Below are 18,446 nucleotides of genomic sequence, written 5' to 3'. Positions count from 1 at the left end.
GGCAAGTTTCATTAGTTTATTGAGGGTTTGCACGTTAAGGCAGGGGGTAAGTCCTGTAGAGGAGCAGAGCCATTGGGAGGAGTTGTGGGGAATAAGAAACTTGGCAGAGCTGCTGGGAGATGAGTAGTTGGCACAAGCTGTGAGGTTGGGAGAGTTACTTGAGCGAGGGCGGATGCATTTTCCTGTAAAGGAGACTGAATGAAAGGTTAGGGGGACGGTTGAGGTATTCTAATTGCATTCCGAGGGGTTGTCTTCTGCATTTTCTGAAAAGGAGAGGTTGGAGGCGACGGGCTCATACAGTGAGGAAGAGGTGGAGAGGCAAAGCCAACAAGAGGAGGTAAGATTGGGGTAGGAGACATTTAGTGAGGTGAAGGTTGCTTGAATAAGGCTGAAGAGGGGAGAGAAGTAATGAGAGGGGGGTAGAAAAGGTTGGGGTGGTGGGGTTGGTGATACGCTGTTTGCAGCTGAGGTGTGGCTGGTTGGAGCTGAGGTGCGGCTGGAGGGCTGTGGAAAAAGGGGGTTAATGACTTGGTTGGGACCTATGCCAGAGGGTGTTTTTAATGCAGTATTTTGGCATGGTTGGCTTACAGCCTCCTTTTTTATGAGAATAAGTGATTCTTGGTCAGCTCCTTTCTCATAGATTCTGAAGCCCCAAGTTCGACCGAGTAACCAGGAGGGATTAGTGGGGAGCTGCACTGTAAGATTAAGATGTGTGCAGGATCCCTCGCTTTCTTGGCCGAGCCAGTTAACTGTAGGGAGTTTGCACCCTGTAGGGGCCCACTTTAAGGTAAGGTATTGATCAGGAACAGGAGGCTTCCAATTAGTGGCTAATGTTTCACACCCCCAGTATGCACAGTAGTACTCGTTGGGGGAATTGCAGTACGATTTTCCAGGATTTGAGGATGGGCACATGTAATACTGGTCTAGATTTTTGTTACTGCGAACTCCAACTCGGCCTCCCCTTCTAGAACTACCAGAATCGCTATTGGCGGGGGAAAGGTTTCGGGAAGAAACAGTTTAGAGGCATTAAAAGAAAAGGAGGGGGGTGTTGATTACCGAGCAAAGAGAATGAGGTAAACCGTGGCCGCGAGGCCGAAGGAGACAGCGAGAGCAGAAAGCAGGACCCTCTGGTAGCGGGAGCAGTCTGGGGGGGCGGTTGCAAAGAAGCACACGGCGCCAAACAAAGAAACAAAGACACAAAGGACCACAGCAAAGTAATGGAGGGGAAGAGGGAAAGCTACTGGAGGAAGAGTGTTAGGAGGAATGGGGGGGACATAGGAAGAGAAGACGAAAGGTAGTCGGGGGCAAGAGCCAGGTTAATGCGGGAAAGGAAGAGCGGCCCGGGCGCGGAGCGGCGAGGGAGAGGCAGCTCCGGACATGGAGCGGCGAGGGAGAGGCGGCTCCGCGGGGCGGCGAGGGAGAGGCGGCCCTTACCTTGCAGGCGAGGAGAAGGGGAGTTGGAGAGGCGTCCGGGCGAGCGGGTGGTTTTACTGGACCGTTGCATGGAGAGGACTTTTAATCCCAGGGTCGTGGGTTTGGGCCCCACGTTGGGCGCCAGTTGCGGTCGCAGTTGATTCGTCTGGGGGGGGGGGTGGCGGCCGGTTGTTAAATCCTAGGCTCTCGGGATTGCTCGGAGGGTACCGGCGGCGGGGGCTCTTTCCCGGAGGCGAGGGCGAGGCGGGGGACTGGGCCCGGTCCCCGGCGGTGGCGTGCAAAGTGTGGAGGGCGGCGAGAGGAAACAGGCGGGACACGTTTCTTTGAGGGTGAGGAAGCCAAGAGCGTTTATTAGGGGAGAGTACAAGCTTATATTGGGCGGTTTAGAGGGCGGGGTAGCTGTAGAGGTTAAAGGCTTGGATTGGTTCTGAGAGGGCGCGGAGGTTGTTTGAAAAGGGGCGGGAGTTGCTCCAGTAACGAAGAGGGTGGAGGGTGCGGGTAAGGCACGGGGGGGGGGTTTTCTCCGGCAAGCCCTCCCCAACGGTTGTACTTTGGGGTGAGGAAATGGGGCTTGCATTCGGCTCCACTTTCTCAGGCCCGGGGGGCCGTGGAGGGCGCTACCACCCGTGCCCCACTACCTTTCCTAGGGGCTGATCAGTTCCCCTGGCCCAGGCCCGCCAAGTCGGAACTCGATAACAGTGTCCCGCAGATCCAGTGAATTGTGTGATTAATCAAAATGTTAGGAGACCTCTAGCAAAATAGAAACCAAATTTTATGTCCAATAGAGGAATATAAAATTTGTCACACATGAGCTTGGTAGAGATGAAATTCTTCATGCATGGATAATTTCTGAAGTCAGAAAGACAACTTTTTATTACCACTACATTTTAGAAAATGGCCCTGACATTTTTCTGGACCTCTTATTTAGGTCAACAATACTTTAGGTACCAGACATTAACCTTTTTACCCACGATAGCATTTGACACAGTCAGTCATTCCATCCACACACAGTGCTCTCCTCTTGCTGCCATTGTCTAAATTGAATAGGTGGGGACAAATAGAGCATCAGGTAATATGTCTGTTGATCAATCATAGTGAGCAGTGGGCCAAAATGAGGGGATAAAACTGAATTTGGAAATGCACTATTGCCTATTTTTGAGAGCTAGATTTTCCTCTTCAGTTTTATTGTCAAGAGAGCTCTTGGAATATTAATGTATATAAATCAATACATCTGTTAAGGTAGAAACATATTTGAAACAGTTATTAAAAGCAATACAGACAGATGTAACCTAATGATTGTTAATGAATTATAATTATTTATAATCTCTTTAGATATTACTGGACTCACATTGAAATGTAATTTTTTCTATTGTCGGCATAGGTTTTAGTCATAATCTTTATATACAGTGTGCTACACATAATTTAAATAATGTGAAATATTACACAAGAAATAGAAAGCATGAAACTAGTTCATTTTTGCTGGGGAAATGTCAACAATTGGCTTATAGCCCAAGTAGTGGACATGTTAACAGACATTTTATAACAGACACTGAAACCATTCTCATAAATTGTAGTAAAAACTGGATAGGCTCCAACAGAAATAAAAAACCAACTGCATTGGTTCTGTGGGAGAATTAGTTAAAGGGCATTGACGGGTTGTAAATGGTGTAGCCACTGTGAAAACAGCTGGGCTGTTCCTCAAACGTTAAACCTAGAATTACCACAGGACCCAGCAATCCCACTCCTAGGTGTACACCCAAAAGAAATGGAAAGAGGGACCCAAACAGGCTTTTGACACGAATGTTCACAGAATTATTTGCAAAAACCAAAAGGGGGAAGCCACGGAAATGTTTGTCATCAGAGGAATGGGTGAACAGAACATGGTCTACACGTGCAGTGGAGCATTATACCTACAAAGGAAGGAAGTTCTGACGCTAGGGCATGGGTGAACCTTGAAGACATCGTGCCGACTGAAGTAAGCCAGACACGAAAACAGAAATATTATAAGATTCCACTCACATGAAATATCTAGGGTAAGCAAATTCCTAGAGACAGAAGGTAGATTAGAGGTTATCAGGGACTAAGGGGAGGGGAATGGGGCGCGGAGTTCCTGTTTGGGGCCATGAAACAGTCTTGGTAATGGATGGCAATGGCGGCAGAAACATTGTGAATGTGATTTACACCTCTGAGCTTAAAAGTGGCCAAAATGGGGAATTTTGTGTTGGATAAATGTTACAAACAATAAAATTTAAAAAAAGCTTGCTATGATGAAATTTTAAAGAGGGACATTGCTGGCTAAGAACCTCATAATAAACTGGGAATGCATATAAACAAGGACACATTCTCCAAGCATCGTAGCAGCAGCCTGATCTGTAGCCCTCCCTTCCCTGCCCAGTGAGCCAGAAGACGTGACACTCACGAACGCCCACCCATGACGTCCTGCAGAGCAGTGATAACCTGTGCGTGTTGCACTGGGTGTGTGAATGGTCCGTTTTCCCAAATACTTGAGCTGTGGCCCCAGCGCTGGCCCCTGAGCTCACGGCGGGCATTGCCCACATCCCTGGTCCCGAGGTGCATGGAGGGGGCTATAAAGAGCTGTAAAATAACTTTGTTTAAAATTATTAAAATGGCATGTATGGGAAAGAAAAAGTAAATTATTTTACTTTAATTACCTGGTAATTGGGGTGGCCTATTTTTGTGTTTGCTAATGGCCCCTATCCAAAGGAATAATAAAACTTCTCATGTGTCTACGATAAGCAGATAGCTATAATTTGGAGCCAGATGCCGAAGTTAAATTCCCATGGAAATGAGGAGATAGGGTGTCACCTTTCTTTCCTTCTTTATAATTAACAGAATAGCTTGTTTGCAGTTCAATTTGAAATATCTGTACAAGCACCGTGTCTTAAGGCTTTGAAATGTATCTGAGTATAAAGATCAATTTGTACTTGAAAATAGACATTCTGGAACTTTCCCTCCTTATCATTGTACATAGACTCTGTGGAGTCCATATTTTAGCGCTCTTGGCCGTCTTTCTGAGCCTCTGCAATGCTGCTCATGAGCGACCTGCTGATTTTTCAAGAGCGTCAGCATTCCTGGGAAGAGAGGCAAACTTGGTTCTTATCCCGCTGAGCTCCGAAGTCCATGTCCAGTTCCAAACTGAGATGATGAGGCCTGGCGACACAGGGTCACAAAAGCTGCAGAAATTGTGGTGAACTTCACAGACAGGTTAAACAAGGGTGGAGGGATTAGTTCCAGACTTGCTGTGCAACTCAAAGATCTTCTTAAAGGACTTTTTCATCATAAACATTCAACTAAAGTTACAGACAGTGAAGATAATGATGACAGAACTCAGTGATGAGTGTAGCCAGGTGTTAGTAGACATCTACACATTCTAATTTCTGTTCTTCACACCCAGAGCTGGTTATTTGAGAATATTCATTGATTTCCTTATATATGAATGTTCTATTCTAGGATCTGCTGTGAAAGTTGAGAAGATGCACAAGATAGTTAAGATAGCACAGGAAGCTTACTGTGTGGGGAAGTCAGACGTTCAGATAATGAGCAGGGTGGTTTCCAAATGGATCTTCAAGTTAGCCATCAGTGGGAGCAGAAGATACTTCTCAGAAGCCCTGGGCGGGGGGGCCTTACATTAGCAGCATCCTGGGACTATTCAGCAGTTGACAGCTCCCAGCAACGCCCGAGGAACATGGACCACACCTGAGGAGGAAACAGCAAGGCTAAACAGATTCACCTCACCTGGCTGAGTCTAGTCACCAAGAGTCGCGCCAGCCAATGGGAAGAGAGGGAGTCAAAGGCCAATCCTAAGGCAGGTATGGCCTTTTAGTCTTCGTTTCCACAGCTGTTCTTGCATCATTGCTGGCCCTTAGGATCAGCCAGATTGAGTGAGCAGATTTCTTCTCACTGACCCCTTCCTTCCTTCCTTCCTTTCTTCCTTCCCTCCTTGCTTTTGATTTTTGGTTTTCTATTTCTCTTACTTGCCTAATTTCAATGGCTAAAGAATTCAGGACAATATTGAATATGAATAATGATGTTGCCTTATTACTGATCTTTGGGGAAAAACCCTTAGGATTTCATTATGTGTGATGTTAGCTAGAGGTTCATTTGTAGAAACCCTTTATCACATTGTGGACGTTTCCTTCTATTATTAGCTAGCTTAAAATTTCTTCATGAGTGGGTGTTGAATTTTGTGAAATATTTTTATTGCATCTACTGAAATCATTATAGATATATTCTACTTTTTGTTACTGTGGTGAATTACCCTGAGTTTTAAAATCTTTTTATTATGGTTAACACACACACACACCCCTTAAAATTTACCATTTTAACCATTTTCATGCATACAGTTCAGTGGTATTAATTGCATTCATAATACGGCTTTACCGACACCAACATCCATTACCAAACTTTTTATCCCATTAAACAGAAACTCTACACACCCATTAAGCAACAACTCCCCATTCTCCTCACCCCCTGGCCCCTGGTAGCTTGTAATTTGCTATATGGCTCTATGAATTTGCTTTGTCTAGGTATCATACAGTATTTATCTTTTTGCGTTTGACTTATTTCACACAACATGATGTCTTCAGGGTTCATCCACGTAGCAGTACGTATCAGCACTTCGTTCCTTTTTATGACAGAATAATATTCCATTGTGTGTATACACTATAGTTTGTTTATCCATTCATCTGGGAACGGACACTTTGGTTGCCTCCACATTTTGACTATTGTAAATAATGCTGCTGAGAACATTGGTGTACATATAACTGTACAAGTTCCTGCTTTCAACTCTTTTGTATATATACTTTTCCATTTACATTTAACAGGATTAGTTTTGCTAAGTATTTTTTTGTGTTTATGTTCATGCAGAATATTGATCACTAAATTCAATTTAGTAATGGTTTTGTCACATTTAGTATTAGGATTATGCTGGTTTGATAAAATGAGTTGGCATGTGTTTCCTCCACCTCTATTTTCCTAAGGAACCATGTAAATGTGGTGCTATCTCTTCCTAAAATATTCCATTTCATTTACTAACAACACCAACTAGGACTAGAATTTTCTGCATGGGAATATTTTTTATAATACAATTTCTTTTAAAAATTAGAACTATTAAAATTTTCTGTTTCATTCTGTGTATTGCAAATTTAAAAGATGAAATTGTCTATTTCTTCTAAGTTGTCAAAGTCCTTGGCATGAAGTAGTTTACAGTATTCTCTTGTCCTTTTTTTGTCTGTAGGGTCTATACTATTAAGCCTTCATTTCTGATTTTGGTAATTTGTGTACTCTCTTTTTTCCCTTATTCTAGCTAGTATTTTACCAATTGTTGTTAATTTTCTGTGCTTCATCTCTTTTCTATTCATTTGTGTTCTGCCCTTTATTAGTTCCTTTCTTCACTTGCCTTTGTTTTTCTTTTTTCTTGCTTTTCTAGCTTTTTAAATTGGAACCTAAGGTAATTTTCTACCTTTCCTCTTTCTAATATGAGCATTTAAATCTAAAGTTTTAAATGCACTTCTTTAGCTCATTACCACAAATTGGAATGTGTTCTAAATTCATTATCATTCCATGGTAATGTATTCTAAGTTTTTCCTTTGAGATTATATTTGACTCATGGATTTTATATAAGTGATCATCTAATTACCAAACCCGAGGGTTTCTTAAATATTTTATTACTACTTGTGGTAGTTTGGAGGCTGTACATACCTCAGAAAAGCCCATGTTCTTTCAGTCCTTTCCTATGGTAGACCTATTGTGGGTGGACCTTTTGATGAGGTTATTTTAATTGAGGTGTGACCCACCCCATTCAAGGTGGGTCTTAATTTCCTTACTGGAATCCTTTATAAGAGGATGAAGGACACACAGAAAAATCCAAGATTGCCCAGAGAAGCTAAGAGATGAAATTAAGAGAAGCTCACAGAAAAAGCCCCAGAGAAGCTGGAGAAAGCCACTGAAGACAGAAGCTGAAGCAATGAAACCCGGGAGAGAAGGACCAATAGATGAGGCATGCGCCTTGCTATCTGACAGAGGAGCCCAAGTTTGCCGCTAACCAGTCTTTAGAGATGGTATCATCCTGTTGATGCCTTAATTGGGACATTTTTACAACCTTAGAACTATAAATTTGTAGGCTAATAAATCCCCATTGTAAAAGCCAACCCATTTCTGGTATATTGTATTTCATCAGCTTTAGCAAACCAAAACATTACTGAATTCTAGTTGAATTCCTCTGTAATTAGGAGGCATGTCCTATATTATATTGATCTCTATAATTTTGAGACCTGTTAAGTGCACAGGATATAATGTATTTGGTGACAGTATTATTTCCTTTTGAATAGACTTTCTACTTTTTAGTAGTCTGATATAGAGTTCTGTAAATGTTAATTAGGTGATATGAGCTGATAAATTTGTTGAGATAAGCTATGTCTACCTTTTTTTTTCATCTATTATTCTATCATTCACTGAGAATAGTGTAAATATCTTCAGCTACTGTTGTGGAGCTTTCCTGTTAATCCTTTAATTTTGTCAGGTTTGCTTTATGTAATTTTTGGCTTTGTTATTTGTCATATACACATTTATGATTTTTTTTTCTCCTTGATGAATTAATCTTTTTTCATAAAGAAAATTCTCTTCCCTCTTTAACTGAGAATATTATTTGCCTTGACATATGTATTTTTAATTGTAGTAAAATACACATAACATAAAATTTACTATTTAAACCACTTGGATATTTAGAATTCGGTAGCATTTACTTCATTCACAGTCTTGTGAAAACATCATCATTATCTATTTCCAGAACATTTTCATCAATGTAAAAGAAACCAATTAAATAGCCATTCCACATTACTCCTTCCCCTCATTCCCTGGCAACAACTAATCTGCCTTGTGTCTCTACAGATTTACAAATTCTGGATATTTAATGAGTGGAATCATACAATATGTAGCTTTTTGTGTCTTCTTTCACTTAATATAATGTTTTCAAAGTTCATGCATGTTGTAGCATGTATCAGCACTTCAATTCTTTTTATGGCTGAATTATATTCCACCGTATGGCTCTACCACATATCATTTATCCATTATTAGTTGATGGACACTTGGGTTGTTTCTACCTTTTGGCTACTCTGAATAGTAGCAGTTACAAACATTCATGTACATCCATGAGAGTAACTAGAAAGGGCCCAGAGGTCACCAGGGACCATGGTTTTGGGGTGTGACTGGCCATAGAGGATCCCCCATAATATGTGGAGGGGACACCAACAAAAACAGAGGAGAGATAGTTGCTGGAGGGATGCAGCGAGTGTGATCCTGTTGGACGGCCTCCTGGCTGGCAGCAGCAAAACCAGTGCCAGGCAAGGGAGTGAGCAGCGGCTTTCCAGTCCCAGGCACCTACTTTGATGGTTTGCTTGGGGGTGATCCTCCACCGTCAGATGGCAGGGAGCTCCCGTGAGGGAACCGAGAGGGCAGAGTTGGCTTCCTTCAGAGTAATAACTTAGAATGTGAATGGATTAAACTCTCCAATTAAAAGATACAGACTGGTAGAATGGATTAAAAAATATGACCCATCGACATGCTTTTTACAAGAGACTCATTTTAGACCCTGCAACACAAAGAAACTGAAAGTGAAAGGATGGGAAAAAATATTGTATGCAAACTGTAATCAAAAGAAAGCTGGGGTTGCTATATCAGTATCAGACAAAATAGACTTTAAATGCAAAGATGTCATAAGAGACAAAGAGGGACACTATATATTAATGTGAGGGATAATTCACCAAGAAGAAATAATAATCAAAAATGTTTATGCACCCAACCAAGGAGCTCCAAAATACATGAGACAAACATTGGCTAAACTGTAGGGATAAAGAGACACATCTACAATAATAGTGGGAGACTTCAATACACCACTCCCTTCTGTAGATAGAACAACTAGACAGAGGACCAATAAGGAAACTGAGAACCTAAATAATATGATAAATGAATTAAACTTAAGAGACATATATAGATCACTACATCCCAAAGTACCAGGATATACATTCTTCTCTAGGGCTCATGGAGTGTTTTCCAGGATAGATCATACGCTGGGGCACAAAACAAGTCTTGATAAATTTTAAAAGATTAAAATTATTCAAAGTACACTCTCTGGACCACAATGGAATGCAACTAGAAATCAAGAACCACCAAGGAACCAGATCTTTCACAAATATATGAAGGTTAAACAATACACTCCTAAACAACCAGTGGGTCAAAGAAGAAATTGCAAGAGAAATTGGTTAACATTTAGAGATGAATGAAAATTAGAACACAACATATCAAAATCTGTTGGATGCAGTGAAGGCGGTGCTGAGAGGGAAATTTGTAGCTCTAAATGCATATATCAAAAAGCCAGAAAGAGCTAAACCTAAAGACCAAACTGAACAACTGAAGAGGCTAGAGAATGACTAACCCTAAAGCAAATAGATGAAAAGAAATAACAAAGATTAAAGCAGAAATAAATTAGCTGGAGAAAAAAATGAATAGAGAGAATAAATAAAACCAAAAGTTGGTTCTTTGAAAAGATCAACAAGATTGACAGACACTTAGCTAGACTCACAAAGTCAAAAAGAGAGAAGACCCAAATAAACAGAATCAGAAATGAGAAGGGGATAAATACTACAGATCCTGAAGAAATAAAAAAAAAATCATAAGAGGATACTATGAACAACTGTATGCCAACAAGCTAGACAATTTAGAGGAAATAGAAAATTTCCTGGAAACACATGAACAAGCTAGACTGACCCAAGAAGAATAGAAGACCTCAACAAACCAATCACAAGCAAAGAGATCCAAACAGTAATCAGAAATCTACCTACAAATAAAAGCCCAGGGCCAGATGGCTTCACAGGGGAATTTTACCAAACCTTCCAACAAAATTTGTCACCATTCCAGCTCAAACTCTTTCAAAAAATTGAAGAAAAGGGAACACTACCTGTGCCAGTTTGAATGTATTATGTCCCCCCAAACACCATTATCTTTGATGTAATCTTGTGTGGGCAGATGTTATCAGTTTTGATTAGACTGTAATTCTTTGAGTGTTTCTTTGGAATGTGCCCCACCCAGCTGTGGGTGATGACTCTGATTGGATAATTTCCATGGAGGTGTTGCTCCGCCCATTTGAGGTGGGTCTAAGTTGAGTGACTGGAGCCATATAAATGAGCTGATGGACAGGGGGAACTCAGTGCAGCTGTGATGATGTTTTGAAGAGGAGCTACAGCCAAGAGGGACACTTTGAAGAAGGCACAGGAGTTGCAGATGAGACAGTTTGAAGACTGCTGTCGAAAGCAGACTCTTGCTTTGGAGAAGCTAAGAGAGGACAAATACCCTAAGTGCAACTAAGAGTGACATTTTTGAGGAAATGCAGCTAAGAGAGAAATGCCCTGGGAGAAAGCCATTTTGAAACCAGAACTTTGGAGCAAACGCCAGCCACATGACTTCCCAGCTAACAGAGGTTTTCCGGATGCCATTGGCCATCCTCCAGTGAAGGTACCTGATTGCTGATGTGTTACCTTGGACACTTTACGGCCTTAAGACTGTAACTGTGTAACCAAATAAACCCCCTTTTATAAAAGCCAATCCATCTCTGGTGTTTTGCATTCGGGCAGCATTAGCAAACTAGAACACTACCTAACTCATTTTATGAATCCAACATCACATAACATTTTATGATACCAAAATCAGATAAAGACACTACAGAAAAGGAAAACTATAGGCCAATCTCCCTAATGAATATAGATGCAAAAATCCTAAATAAAATACCTGCACATTGAATCCAAAGGCTCATTAAAGAATTATACTCCACAACCAAGTGGGGTTCATTCCTGGCATGCAAGGGTGGTTCAACATAAGAAAATCAATTAATGTAATTCCACACATTAAAAAATCAAAAGGGAAAAATCAGATGGTCATCTCAATAGACGCTAAAAAGCATGTGACAAAATTCCACATGCCTTTTTGATAAAAACACTTCAAAATGTAGGAATTGAAGGAACTTCCTCAATATGATAAAGGGCATATATTAAAAACCCACAGCCAGCATAGTACTCAATGGTGAGAGGCTGAAAGCCTTCCCTCTAAGATCAGGAACAAGACAAGGATGCCCGCTGTCACCACTGTTATTCAACATTGTGCTAGAAGTCTAGCCAGAGCAATTTTCCAAGACAAAAATATAAAAGGTATCCAACTTGGAAAGGAAGGAGTTAAGCTGTCATTGTTTACAGATGATATGATCTTATATTTGAAAAATTCTGAGAATTTGACCACAAAGCTACTTGAGCTAATAAACAAATTCACCAGAGTGGCAGGATACAAAATTAATGCACATAAGTCAGCTAACTGAAGAGGCAATAAAAAAAATTCCATTCACAATAGCAACTAAAAAATCAAGTACCTAGGAATAAACTTAACCAAGGATGTAAAAGACCTCTACATAGAAAATTACAAAATTTTACTAAAAGAAATAAAAAAGGACCTAAATAGGTGGAAAAATATTCCATGCTCATGGATGGGAATTCACATTGTTAAGATGTGAATTCTTCCCAAACTGATCTACAGATTCAATGCAATTCCAATCAAAATTCCAACATCCTACTTTGCAGACCTGGAAAAGTTAGTTATCAAATTTATGTGGAAGGGAAAGCGGCCTTGAATTGCCAAAAACATCCTAAAAAAGAAGAATGAAGTGGGAGGACTTATACTTTCAGACTCTGAAGCCTACTATAAAGCTACAGTGGCCAAAACAGCAAGGTATTGGCATAGCCAGAGACATATTGATCAGTGGAATTGAATTGAGAGTTTGGAAATACTCAGGATATATGGTTGAATGATTTTTGATAAGGCGCACAAGTCCACTGAAATGGTACAGAATAGTCTCTTCAACAAATGTGGCTGGAAGATTTGGCTAGCCATAACAAAAAGAATGAAAGAGGACCCCTACCTCACATCCTATACAAAAATTAACTCAAAGTGGATCAAAGACCTCAATATAAGAGACAGTAACATAAAACTCTTGGAAGATAATGTAGGGGAACATCTTCAAGACCTAGTATTAGGAGGTTGCTTCTTAAACCTTACACTCAAAGCATAAGCAATGAAAGAAAAAAATAAATGGGAACTCCACTCAATCAAAAGCTTCTGTACTTCAAAGAAGTTTGTCATAAAGGTGAAGAGGCAGTCAATGCAATGGTAAAAAATATTTGGAAACCATGTATCTGATAAGAGACTGATATTCTGCATATATAAAGAAATCCTATATCTCAATATCAATAGTACAAACAGTCCAACTGTAAAATGGGCAAAAGATATGAAAAGACATTTCTCCAAAAGCGGAAATACGAATGGCTAAAAAACCATGAAAAAATGTTCATCTAGCTATTATGGAGATGCAAATCAAGACCACAATGGGATATCATCTCACACCAATAAGAATGGCTTCCATCAAATAAACAGGAAACTACAAATACTGGAGAGAATGTGGAGAAATTGGGATTCTTATTCATTGCTGGTGGACTGTACAATGGTACAGCCACTCTGGAAGACAGTTTCATGGTTTCCTAGAAAACTAGATACTGAATTACCCTATGATCTGGCAATTCCACTTCTTGGTATATACCCAGAAGATAGGAAAGCAATGACATGAACAGAGATTTGTACACCGATGTTCATAGCAGCATTGTTCACAATTGCCAAGAGATGGAAACAATCCAAGTGTCCTTCAACAGATGAGTGGATAAATAAAATGTGGTGTATACATATGATGGAATATGATGCAGCCATAAGAAGCAACAAGGTCCTGAAACATATGGCAACATGGATGAACCTTGATTTGATTCTGAGTGAAGTATGTCAGACACAAAAGGAGAGACATTGTATGTTACCACTTCTGTGAACTATCTGAACAATGTAAAATCAATGTCTTATTATATATAATATTGGGGACCTAGTGAAAGACAGTAGCTAGTGAGGGGGGAATGATAGTCTAATATGTTCTGATATGTTAATGTTAGTGAATTCAAAGGTATGGAAATGGATGGGGTCACAAGTGTTTGTTAATGGGATTATAAGTATCAGAGCTGTATTGAAGGTGAATAGGGTTGAAATGGGTTGTTTAAAGGCATGTTTCCCACAGATCACCACAAATATAGATAGGTGTTTGCATGATATACTTCTAAGGTATTAGAGTAGCACAGAGAGTTGACAACAGAAGGGTATATGTGAAAAATCTACATATTGCATTCTAGGAACTATAATAGGAAAACCATACTAGCATTATACAAATACTAGGGACAAATAATTAAGGGCTCACAAGAGCTTCAGAATGTTTTGGGTCATGAGAATTGTTTAAAATGGAGAGTGATGAGGATTGTACAACTAAGTTATGATAATGCCAGGTATGGATGGATTATCATGAATGTAACATATACTATGTGAATTTAGGAACCCCCTACTTTATCAATCAAACCCTCAATATTGAGGCTTGCTCAGGTGAAACTTATGGTTGTAAGGGGAGGCTAAGTTCACCTATAATTATGCCTAGGAGTCACCTCCAAAGAACCTCTTTTGTGGCTCAAATGTGACTTTCTCTAATCCTAACTCATCACCCTCCCCTGATGTGGGACAAGACCCCGAAGATGAATAAGCCTCCCTGGTGATGTGGGACATGGATTGTGGGAATGAGCCTGACCCTGGCATTGAAGGATTGAGAATGCCTTTTTGACCAAAAGGGGGAAAAGAAAGGCAATCACATAAGGTTTCAGTGGCTAAGAGAATTCAGAGTCAAAAGGCTGTCCTGGAGGTTACTCCTATGAAAGCTTCACATAGATATGCCAACTAACCACAATACGATAAGCCCAAATCAACCAATAGTAGTCCCCCGAAACTTAAAGAATACCCAGATCCCTATCTGAGACTCTATAGAAGTTTCACTCCCTAAGTTTATTCTTCAGAGACTTAAATCCTTCAGAGTGCTCCTATGCCAGATAAGTTCCTGAACCCAGAGGCAAAAGCCTCTTCAAGAACATCAACTAGATGTGTCCCCTTTGCTCATAAAATTGACACCCCTTTTCATCATGAATAGGTTAGGGTGGTCACTGCCTAGAAATCCCTGAAGATTGGGAAAGTGATTAAACTAGAGGAAGGGGTAGCAACAGATAAGATAGAACTTAACAAAGGATTATGAATATTGAATCTTTATATAATATTCTTTTTCTTAGTTGCTAGGGTATTAGAATAGCTAGAAGGAAAGAATTGAAATGGTGGAACTATAACCAATAGCATCCTTTGAAATTTGTTCTATAGCTACTTGTTAAATGGTAAATTGAAAGCTCTACATTTTGTATATATGTTACCCTTCACAATAAGGAAATAACTGAAACTATGGTACTAGAACGCATAACAACTTTGGAAATTTCCTATATCTCTACTTGTTAAATCATACTTTGAAAGATATTACCTTTTTATATATATGTTGTATTCCATAATAAGGAAATAACTGAAAGTGTGGAACTGTAACCTATAATATTCTTTGAAATTTGCTAACTATTTTTTAAATTACACTTGGAATGTTATCACTCTATGTATATATGTTATATTCTACAATAAAATATGACAAAAAACATTCCTGTACAATTTCTTGTTTGAACAGCTGTTTTCATTTATTTTGGGTAGGAGTGGAATTACTGGGCCATATGGTAATTCTACACTTAACCTGGAAACAGCCAAACCGTTTTTCACAGTGGTTGCATCTCTTTACAATACCAACTTTTCCACATCCTTGCCAACACTTTCCATTTTCTACTTTTTTTAAATTGTAGCCATCCTCATGAGTGTGAAGTGGTATCTCACTGTGGTTTTGATTTGCATGTGTCTAATAACTAATGATGTATGACATATTTTTGTGGGTTTGTGGCCTTTGTCTATCTTTTTTGGAGAAAGGCCTATTCAAGTCCTTTGCCTGTATTTTGATTGGGTTGTTTCTCTTTTTGTTTTGTTCAGTTGTGAGTGTTCTTTACATCTTCTGGATACTAGACCCTTATTGACATTGATTTACAAATATTTTCTTCTATTTGGTGGATTGTTTTTTCACTCTCCTGATAGTGTCTTCTGACACAAAATTTTTAAGTTTGGTGATGTCCAATTTATTAATTTTTTTCCTTGTTGCTTGTCCTTTTGGTGTCATCTTTAAGAAACTTTTATCAAATTCAAGTCATAGAGAATCACACTCATGTTTTCATCTAAGAATTTCATTGTTTCAGGTTTTTATACTCAGGTCTTTGATCCATTTTGAGTTAATTTTTGTATATGGTGTGAGGATTGAGTCAAACTTTATTCTTCCATATGTGGCTCTCCAGTTGTCCCAGAACCATTTGCTGAAGAGATTCTTCTTCCACATTAAGTGGCCTTGACACACTTGTCAAAAATCAATTTACCACAGATGTGTGGGTTTATTTCTGGACTCTCAATTCCATTCCATTGATCTATATGTCTGTCTTTGCTTTGTACCACACTGTTTTGATTGCTGAAGCTTGGTCGTAAGTTTTGAATAGGGAAGTGTGAGTCCTCCAACTTCATTATTTCTCAAGATTGTTTTGGCTATTTGGGCCTCCTTGCAATGCCATATGAATATAGGGCAGCTTTTCCATTTCTGCAAAAAGGGCTTTTGGACTTCTGATAGGGAATACGTTGAATCTGTAGATCAGTTTGGGTTTTATTACCATCTTAATATTAAGTTTTCTAATATTTGAACACAGATGATCTTCCATTTACTTATGTCTTTAATTTCTTTCATCAATGTTTTGCAGTTTCCACTGTACAGTCTTGCACCAACTTGGGTAAATTTATAAGTATTTTAATCTTTCCAATGCTACTATAAATGGAATTTTTTTCTAATATACGTTTTGGATTTTTCACTGCTAGTCCATGGAATCTAACTGATTTTCGTGTGTTCACCTGGTCTCATGCAACTTTGCTGAGTTCATTAGTTCCAATAGCTTATTTTTGTGGATACTTTAGGATTTTCTATTTATAAAATCATATCATCCACAAATAGAGTTTACTTATTCCTTTCCTATTTAGATGCCTTTCATTTATTTTCCTTGCCTAACTACCACAGCCAGAACTTCCAGTACAATGTTGAATAGAAGTGGTGACAGGTGTCCTTGTCTTCTTCCTGTCTTCAGGGAAATCTTTCAGTCTTTCACTATAGAGTAAGATGTTAACTATTGATTTTTCATATATGCCCTTTTTCATGTTGAGAATGTTCCATTCTATTCTTTGGTCAGTGTTTTTCTCAGGAAAGGGTGTTGGATTTTGTCAAATGCATCTATTGAGATTAGGTGGATTTTTTTCCTTCATTCTCTTTATGTGGTGTATTACACTGATTTTCTTATGTTGAGCCACTCTTGCATTCCTGGAGTAAATCACACTTATTTATGGTGTATAATCCTCTTATTATGCTGCTAGATTCTGTTTGATTGCATTTTGTTGAGGATATTTGAATCTATATTCGTAAATGATATTGGTTTGTAGTGTTCTTGTGATTTCTCTGTACAGCTTTGATATCAAGTTAATGTTGGCCTCTTGGAATGAGTTAAGAATTTGTGTTTTTTCTATTTTTTGGAAGTGTTCAAGAAGGATTGGTGTTAATTTTTCTTTAATTTTTGGTAAAATTCATCAATGAAGACATTCATCCTGGGCTTTTCTTTTGGGGAGATTTATGGTTACTGATTCAGTTATGTTTTTTTGTTAATGGTCCATGCAGATTTTCTATTTCTTCTTGAGTCAATTTTGGTAATTTAGGTATTTCTAGGAATTTGTCCCTTTCATCTAAGTTACCTAATTTGTTGGCAATTGTCCACAGTGTTCTCTTATAATCTTTTTATTTATTAATATCAGTAGTAATGTCCCTACTTTCATTTCTGATTTTAGTAATTTGAGTCTTCTCTCTATGCAATTCTTCACTCTAAAGAAAGGTTTGTAAATTTTGCTGATCTTTTAAGAAAATCAGTTTTTTATCTTTTTGATTCTCTCTGCAGTTTTTCTATTCTCTATTTCATTTATAGCCTCTCTAATCCTTATTGTATCTTTCCTTTGTTAGCCATGGGTTTAGTTTTTCTACTTTCTTAAAGTGTACAGTTAAGTTATTGATTTAAGATCTTTCTTATTTTTTAGTATAAGCATTTACAGTTATAAATTTCCTTCTAAGAACTGATTTCTATGCTTCCCCAAAGTTTTGCCTAGTTGTGTTTTTGTTTTCATTCATCTCAAAGTATTTTCTAACTTCCTTTGTGATTTCTTCATTTACTCATATGTTGTTTAAGAATGTGTTAATTTCCATGTTTGCGATTTTTCCAGTTTTCCCTCAGTTCCTGATTTCATTTCATTCCATTATGGGCAGAAAATACTCTGTGTGATTACAATCTTTTAAAATTTTTGAGACTTGTTTTGTGGCTTAACATATGGTCTATCTGGGGAATGTTCCAGGTGCACTTGAGAACAGTGTATATTCTTCTCTGGTTGGGTGGAGTGCTCTGCATATGTCTGTTGGGTTCATGGTTTTCAGGTCCTCCATTTCCTTATGTGTCTTCAGTCTAATTTTTCTATCCATTATTGAAAGTGAGGCATTTAAGTCTCCAACTATTATTGTAGAACTGTCTAATTCTTCTTTCTATTCTGTCAATTTTTTCTTCGTATATTTTGAGCTCTGTTAGGTGCATACATATTTATAATTGTTATAGCTCCTCAATTGACAATTTTATCAATATATTGTCCTTCATCTCTTAAAATTTATTTTGTCTAATATTAGTAAATTCTGTTTATCTATTGTTTACTATTTTTTGATCAATTCCTCCATTACTGATTTCTTCTATGTTTAATTTTTGTAGTATTCTATTTTTGTCCCTTTCTCATTTCCTTTCCCATATGTTTTTAAATTTAAATTCTTAGTGATTATCCTGTGACCACAGTTAACATCT

This window comes from Choloepus didactylus, chromosome 27 (genome assembly GCF_015220235.1).
Source record: "Choloepus didactylus isolate mChoDid1 chromosome 27, mChoDid1.pri, whole genome shotgun sequence".
Classification (NCBI taxonomy): Eukaryota; Metazoa; Chordata; class Mammalia; order Pilosa; family Megalonychidae; genus Choloepus; species Choloepus didactylus.
The sequence above is the reverse complement of the archived record's forward strand: the minus strand, read 5'-3'. Positions refer to the sequence as shown.